This window comes from Zea mays, unplaced genomic scaffold (assembly GCF_902167145.1).
Source record: "Zea mays cultivar B73 unplaced genomic scaffold, Zm-B73-REFERENCE-NAM-5.0 scaffold_146, whole genome shotgun sequence".
In the NCBI taxonomy this organism is placed as follows: domain Eukaryota; kingdom Viridiplantae; phylum Streptophyta; class Magnoliopsida; order Poales; family Poaceae; genus Zea; species Zea mays.
In genome coordinates this window covers 86,309-94,989 of record NW_023366763.1, presented here as the reverse complement: position 1 = coordinate 94,989, position 8,681 = coordinate 86,309, and the positions used below count along the sequence as shown (strand labels likewise).

General features: G+C 38.0%; 1 non-coding gene and 1 pseudogene across 2 annotated transcripts; both read right to left on the bottom strand.

Annotated features, from left to right (window-relative positions):
- Positions 1-1,922: 1,922 nt before the first annotated feature.
- Positions 1,923-6,861, bottom strand: LOC118473847 (photosystem I P700 chlorophyll a apoprotein A2-like; annotated as a pseudogene). Its single transcript, XR_004853688.1, has one exon. The product of XR_004853688.1 is annotated as a photosystem I P700 chlorophyll a apoprotein A2-like (transcript).
- TRNAR-UCU (transfer RNA arginine (anticodon UCU)) lies at positions 4,845-4,916 on the bottom strand. Its single transcript has one exon. It is a non-coding gene; the product is annotated as a tRNA-Arg (tRNA).
- Positions 6,862-8,681: the final 1,820 nt, after the last annotated feature.

Genomic DNA, 8,681 nt, shown 5'->3' with positions numbered 1-8,681 from the left:
TTTCGACTTTTCGGAAATATATTGGCGGATGAATTAGTCGTTGTTGTTCTTGTTTCTTTAGTCCCCTTAGTAGTCCCTATACCGGTCATGTTTCTTGGATTATTTACAAGCGGTATTCAAGCTCTTATTTTTGCAACGTTAGCCGCAGCCTATATAGGTGAATCCATGGAAGGTCATCATTGAATTAACTAGTTTTTGAAATAGTCTTTCTTTTTTTAGCTTAGCCCAATTCATGCATGATTCCGGATAATCCTCTTAGTTGGAAAACTAAATAGTTCGAAAGGCGTATGAATATACAACCTAGAGTTGTAGGAGAGAGAATAGACTATATTATGGAAGAGGTAAAGTATATATGCATTCAGGGGGGCCAAGTCAGGTTAGATCTATATCTTTAATGCCTATAAGACAGTCATCTTTTGTGTGGCTTTCTAAAGAATGATTTTAGAATCGGATTCAATAGAAAATGAGAAAATAGGCAAACAAAATAGAAGAAACAAATGTATATGGGATTTTTTTTATTCCTAAGTTAGATTCATTATCTAATCCGATATATAGAATTCCCTTCTATATGGAACTGGATTCCATATCTAGTTCTATGCAGCATATTGTTATCAATTGTATATCTTGATTTGATTCCTATTGGATTTGGATTAGTTCGATTTCAATAGGGGTTCTTCCTGTATTTCGTCTTTTATTATGTTAGATGAAGGGGAAAAAATGGGAACTCAAAGATATCGAAGAGTAAAAAAAAGGATGGAATAAAAGAGTGATTGGTTGAAAAGAAAGAGAAATAGAATAATGAGAATCATATGGATTTACACAAACCTCTAATGATTAGAAACTAAAAACGAGATCTCGAAGTAATTCGAACGATTTCGATTATCATTTATTTGTACTTATTAGTTACTTCTACCCGATAGAGCTTAGAAGTTGGAAGTAATAATTTCTTGGTTGATTGTATCCTTAACCATTTCTTTTTTTTTGACACGAGGAACTCATCATGAATCCACTAATTGCTGCTGCTTCCGTTATTGCTGCTGGATTGGCCGTAGGGCTTGCTTCTATTGGGCCCGGAGTTGGTCAAGGTACTGCTGCAGGACAAGCTGTAGAAGGTATTGCGAGACAGCCAGAAGCAGAAGGTAAAATAAGAGGTACTTTATTGCTTAGTCTAGCTTTTATGGAAGCTTTAACAATTTATGGACTGGTTGTGGCACTAGCGCTTTTATTTGCGAACCCTTTTGTTTAATCCTAAAAAAGAAAATGAGTCCTTTAGATTAGATACTTTTTTCTTTTTTTAGTACATTGGCATTTGCTTATGTAATTCTAAGTATATCAATACTTTACTTTACTCCTATTTATTATATTATTTCTTTTTTATATTATTCCGGAAATTTTGTATTTATCGGGACAGACAATACCCTAGGAACCCCAAGAAGGGCTGATTTGAGCATGATCAATTTAGAGGATATGCTCGCCCTCTTCCTTCCCGTCCTTAGTTTAGGACAGTGGAAAGTATTTTTCCTTTTATTTTAGGAATTTTGGGAACATTTCAACAAAGGAGATCTTTCACAGGTCAAACGAGACCTAAGACTTAATCTAAAAGAAATTATTAGATTGAATCTATTTGCATTAAAAAAACCGATCAAAAAAGGACGAGCGAAGTAAGTAATCGAAAAACTTTCTTCTTTGTTCGTCCTATCTATAAGAGGAGAGCATATGAAAAATGTAACCCATTCTTTTGTTTTTTTAGCTCACTGGCCATTCGCTGGGAGTTTCGGGCTTAATACCGATATTTTAGCAACAAATCTAATAAATCTAACTGTAGTGGTTGGTGTATTGATTTTTTTTGGAAAGGGAGTGTGTGCGAGTTGTCTATTTCAAGAATAGATTGGATCTATCCGGCTGCACTTTAGAATATTTTTAGTATTTTTTTTGATAAATAAGAAAAGGTGCACGATCTCGACGAATTACTTCTGAATAACTTCAGAAATCATATGGAAGAACCATAGCATTTCGCGATTCATTGGTAAATTTACTTTGATTCTCTATAGACCAATAATGTGAGACCATTAACACGGTTAAAGCTAAACTGCTTGAAGTCCGGGCAAAAAGGGGTACTCTTTCTACAACTACATTAGTATTAGTCTCGAAATGCTTTAAACGGGAAATAGCTAGTGTAGAATTTATCTGATATAGAACACTCATATCGATAAAATAGTTTGAACTATTTACTAGAAGGGCACGCAGCCCTTTTTCCAATGCCAAATCGACGACCTATGTATAAAAAAAAGAGAAATTTTTTGGATTTGAAGAAAAAATAAAAGGAATTCTATCAATTTTTATTTTCCATTTATTTAGTTAGTTTTTCTTAATGAAATTGAAATTATTAACTAACAGAGCAAACACAAATAAAGAAACAACTTTGCTGACCATGATAGATTTTTATCTAGTTGGAAGAGTCCTCTTAATATTCATCTAGTCTTATATAAGTTTGGGTATATAGAAATACAAACAGAAAAGAGAGGATAGAGGATAGGCTCATTACATAAAAAAAAGATATGGAAATAGCCATAATACATAACAAAAAAGAAAAAAAGGAGCGGGAGAGCCAAATGAATCGAAAGATTCATGTTTGGTTCGGGAAGAGATCATAAAAATTGTAAACTTAATAGCAAGATAATCTACTTTCATTAAAAGATTTATTAGATAATCGAAAACAGAGGATTTTAAGTACTATTCGAAATTCGGAAGAATTGCGTAAAGGGACCCTTGAACAACTCGAAAAAGCTCGTATTCGATTACAGAAAGTCGAACTGGAAGCAGATGAGTATCGAATGAATGGATACTCTGAAATAGAACGAGAAAAAGAAAATTTGATTAATGCTACTTCTATTAGTTTGGAACAATTAGAAAAGTCTAAAAACGAAACCCTTTATTTTGAAAAACAAAGGGCGATGAATCAGGTCCGACAACGGGTTTTCCAACAAGCTGTACAAGGAGCTCTAGGAACTCTGAATAGTTGTTTGAATACCGAGTTACATTTCCGTACGATTCGTGCTAATATTGGCATTCTCGGGGCCATAGAATGGAAGAGATAATTCAATTTATTAGGTTTTGAACTTCTACTTTTGTTTAGAATTTAGGCATTATTTTCCCTTGCTTCCAAAAAAAAAAAAAATTAAAGAAACACTAATGGCAACCCTTCGAGTCGACGAAATTAATAAAATTCTCCGCGAACGTATTGAACAATATAATAGGAAAGTAGGGATTGAGAATATCGGTCGCGTAGTGCAAGTGGGGGATGGGATTGCTCGTATTATAGGTCTTGGTGAAATAATGTCAGGTGAATTAGTCGAATTTGCAGAAGGGACGAGAGGTATTGCTCTGAATTTGGAATCTAAAAATGTTGGGATTGTATTAATGGGCGATGGGTTGATGATACAAGAGGGAAGTTTTGTAAAAGCAACAGGAAGAATTGCTCAGATACCCGTGAGCGAGGCTTACTTGGGTCGTGTTATAAATGCTCTCGCTAAACCTATTGATGGGAGAGGCGAAATTGTCGCTTCAGAATCTCGCTTAATTGAATCTCCTGCTCCGGGTATAATTTCTAGGCGTTCCGTATATGAACCCCTTCAAACAGGGCTTATTGCTATCGATTCGATGATCCCCATAGGGCGCGGTCAGCGAGAGTTAATTATTGGGGACAGACAGACTGGCAAAACAGCAGTAGCCACAGATACAATTCTCAATCAAAAAGGTCAAGATGTAATATGTGTTTATGTAGCTATCGGTCAAAGAGCATCCTCCGTGGCTCAAGTAGTAACTACTTTCCACGAAGAGGGGGCCATGGAATACACTATTGTAGTAGCTGAAATGGCGGATTCACCCGCTACATTACAATATCTCGCTCCTTATACGGGAGCAGCCCTGGCTGAGTATTTTATGTACCGCGAACGGCATACCTTAATAATTTATGATGATCTCTCCAAACAGGCACAAGCTTATCGCCAAATGTCCCTTCTATTAAGAAGACCTCCCGGCCGCGAAGCTTATCCAGGGGATGTTTTTTATTTGCATTCACGCCTTTTAGAAAGAGCCGCTAAATTAAATTCTCTTTTAGGCGAAGGGAGTATGACCGCTTTACCAATAGTGGAGACTCAATCTGGAGACGTTTCCGCCTATATTCCTACTAATGTAATTTCAATTACAGATGGACAAATATTCTTATCCGCGGATCTATTCAATGCCGGAATTCGACCTGCTATTAATGTGGGTATTTCAGTTTCCAGAGTAGGATCCGCAGCTCAAATTAAAGCCATGAAACAAGTAGCTGGCAAATCAAAATTGGAACTAGCTCAATTCGCAGAATTACAAGCCTTTGCACAATTCGCCTCCGCTCTGGATAAAACAAGTCAGAATCAATTGGCAGGGTCGACGATTACGGGAATTGCTTAAACAATCCCAATCAAACCCTCTCCCAGTGGAAGAGCAGGTAGCTACTATTTATACCGGAACGAGAGGATATCTTGATTCGTTAGAAATTGAACAGGTAAAGAAATTTCTGGATGAGTTACGTAAACACCTAAAAGATACTAAACCTCAATTCCAAGAAATTATATCTTCTAGTAAGACATTCACCGAGCAAGCAGAAACCCTTTTGAAGGAAGCTATTCAGGAACAGCTTGAACGGTTTTCCCTTCAGGAACAAACATAAATATAGCATGTCTACTCTTATTAGTATAACTCGTGTTAGTAGAAGAGGAATCAAAGATTTTTCATTTGAATCATGCAAAATTTTTTTTCGTTTTTAGTATAGTTATTTAAAGAATAGATAGAAAAAAGATTGCGTCCAATAGGATTTGAACCTATACCAAAGGTTTAGAAGACCTCTGTCCTATCCATTAGACAATGGACGCTTCTCTTTCTTATTTTATTCTTTCTTTTTTATATTCAGAGAAATAATAAAAAACTGTTAGACCGAAACTCTTTTAGGAAAGAAAAACAAATCCATATACCATATACAAATGGATGATACATATATCATAAAGAAGGAATATGGAGCAGGTAGTCAGTATCGAACCCGTAACCCCAAGGTTATGAGCTTTGTGAGCTACCAATACTGCTCCACCTTCTTAGCGGGAAACTAGTGGGTTGGATAGGCCCCTCTACCATATCTATACAATAGAATAGTCCATTTATACAGAATGGTAAAGAGGGCTCTTCTACGATCATCAATTCGAGAAAACCATACAAATATGAAAGAAAGGGTATTTTATCCTTACCAACTGGATCTTGTTGCACCCGGTAACAAACATGCATAAACCATTTCTCGAAGTATGTGTCCGGATAGCCCAAAGTCTCGATAGTTAGCTCTAGGTCTTCCGGTTAAAAAACAACGTCGATGAAGGCGTTGTAGGTGCACTATTACGTGGTAGGGATTGCAATTTTTCTTGCATTTTTGTTTTTTCGCTCAAACTCAAAGGGGAAACTTTGCTTCTTATCTTTTTTTTGAGGATCGACGAATCAAATGATATTTTGTTCTAATTTCTGCCGCTTCTTCTCCCTCTGAATCAAACTTTTTTTTGCCATAATGTGCCGTTCCTATTATTACCAAGTATATGGTTCTAATCCTAGATAGAAAAATAAATAGCAAAAATCTAAAAAGGCGGATCCTCCCTCTCCATCAAGAGTAATGAACTGGGTTCTGATACAGTACAAAAAAAAATAACTAAATTAACCAAACTTGCCTGATGTTGAGGCAATCAAGAAAGCTGCATAAGTGAATATATAACCCACGGAAAAGTGGGCTAATCCGACCAATCTTGCTTGCACAATGGAAAGAGCCACGGGCTTATCTCTCCAGCGAATTAAATTAGCCAAAGGTGTCCGTTCATGAGCCCATGCTAAAGTCTCAATTAATTCCTGCCAATATCCACGCCAGGAAATTAAGAACATAAATCCTGTAGCCCAAACAAGATGTCCAAATAAGAACATCCAAGCCCATACTGATAAACTATTCATCCCAAAAGGATTATATCCATTAATAAGTTGTGAAGAGTTTAACCATAGGTAATCTCTTAACCATCCCATCAAATAAGTGGAGGATTCATTAAATTGTGAAACGTTGCCTGCCATAATGTAATGTGTTTCCAATGCCAATAAAAAGTAACCCATCCAATGGTATTTACATCCAGAAAACTGCCAATAAAACGCGTCCCAAGGCAGAAATATCACAAGTACCGCCGCGCCCTGGGCCGTCGCAAGGAAAACTATACCCGAAATCCTTTTATCCGGCATTAATTTGGAACCGCGTGCATCTAAAGCACCCTTTACTAAATCATGTAGTTGTATGCAAACCTAGAGCAATAGCATGATGAACCAAGAAATCCCCAGGTCCTATTGTTAAGAAAAGCGAATTACTATTCTCATTAACAGCATTCAACCATCCGGGCAACCATATGTTTCGACCTGCATTGAAAGCGGGGCCATTCGTTGAAGATAAGAGTATATCGAACCCATATGTCGTCTTACCATGAGCAGATTGTATCCATTGGGCAAATATAGGTTCAATCAAGATTTGCTTTTCTGGAGTACCAAAAGCAAGCATAACGTCGTTATGAACATAAAGGCCCAAGGTATGGAATCCTAGGAAGAGGCTAGCCCAACTTAAATGAGATATGATAGCTTCCTTATGGTCTAACATTCTTGCCAATACATTATCTTCATTCTGTTCCGGATTGTAATCCCTAATGAAAAAAAATAGCTCCATGAGCAAAAGCCCCTGTCATGATGAACCCTGCAATGTATTGGTGATGAGTATATAAAGCAGCTTGAGTAGTAAAGTCTTGTGCTATGAATGCATAAGCAGGTAAAGAGTACATATGTTGAGCTACTAAGGAAGTAATAACCCCTAAGGAAGCTAGAGCAAGGCCTAATTGAAAATGAATCGAATTATTGATTGTATCATAAAGGCCTTTATGCCCACGTCCTAATCGAACCCCCCGGAGGAGTATGTGCTTCTAAAAGATCTTTGATACTGTGCCCAATTCCGAAGTTAGTTCGATACATATGACCGGCAATGAGAAAAATAATGCAATAGCTAAATGATGATGAGCAATATCGGTCAGCCACAAACTTTGTGTTTGTGGATGGAATCCCCCAAGAAGGGTCAGAATGGCAGTTCCCGCTCCTTGAGTGGTACCAAATAAATGATTACTCGAATCAGGATTTTGGGCATAAAGATTCCACTGACCCGTCAGAAGGGGACCCAACCCCTGGGGATAGGGTAATACATCTAAGAAATTATTCCATCGAACGTACTCCCCCTGGATCCGGAATAGCAACATGAACTAAATGTCCTGTCCAAGCCAAAGAACTTACTCCGAAAAGTCCTGACAAATGATGATTCAGACGAGATTCGGCGTTTTTGAACCACGAAAGGCTTGGCTTCCATTTGGGTTGTAGATGTAACCAACCCCCTATTAAGGATAGCGTAGAAAGAAATAATAGAAAAAGAGCTCCAGTATAAAGATCTTCATTGGTGCGCAATCCAATTGTATACCACCACTGATAAACCCCAGAATAAGCGATATTCACTGGACCGGCAGCACCTCCTCGAGTAAAGGCTTCCACAGCGGGTTGCCCAAAATGAGGATCCCAAATGGCATGAGCAATAGGTCTTACGTGTAAAGGATCCTGTATCCATGATTCAAAATTTCCTTGCCAAGCTACATGAAACAGATTTCCGGACGTCCATAGAAAGATTATTGCTAACTGCCCAAAGTGAGAAGCAAAAATGTTCTGATAAAGACGTTCCTCAGTAATATCATCATGACTTTCGAAATCATGTGCGGTAGCAATACCAAACCAAATACGACGAGTAGTGGGGTCCTGAGCTACGCCTTGGCTAAACCTGGGAAATCTTAATTCCATAATGCCTTTCAAATCCTCCTAGCCACTATCCTACTGCAATAATTCTCGCTAAGAAGAATGCCCATGTTGTGGCATTCCACCCAGAAGGTAATGGGTTACTCCTACAGCACGTCTTGTATAATGCTCAAGGCTCTAGGCTGAGTAGCAGGAGCAACTTTTAATTTGTTATGAGCCCAAACGATAGATTCAATGAGTTCTTGCCAATAACCACGGCCGCTGAATAAAAACATTAAACTGAAAGCCCAGACAAAATGAGCGCCTAAGAAAAAAAGACCATATGCAGATAATGAAGAACCATAAGACTGAATTACTTGGGATGCCTGTGCCCACAAGAAATCTCGAAGCCAACCATTAATCGTAATGGAACTCTGCGCAAAGTTTCCCCCTGTGATATGAGTTACTATCCCTTGATCACTTATAGTACCCCAAACATCCGACTGCATTTTCCAACTGAAATGGAAAATGACTACCGAAATAGAATTGTACATCCAGAATAGACCTAAGAAAACATGATCCCAGGCGGATACTTGACATGTTCCCCCTCGCCCAGGTCCGTCGCAAGGGAAGCGAAAGCCAAGATTTGCTTTATCAGGTATCAGACGGGAACTGCGAGCAAATAAAACACCTTTCAAAAGTATTAATACAGTCACATGGATGGTAAATGCGTGAATGTGATGGGACTAAAAAATCTGCGGTTCCTAATGGAATAGGTAACAAAGGCTACTTTGCCGCCTATAGCTACTAACTCG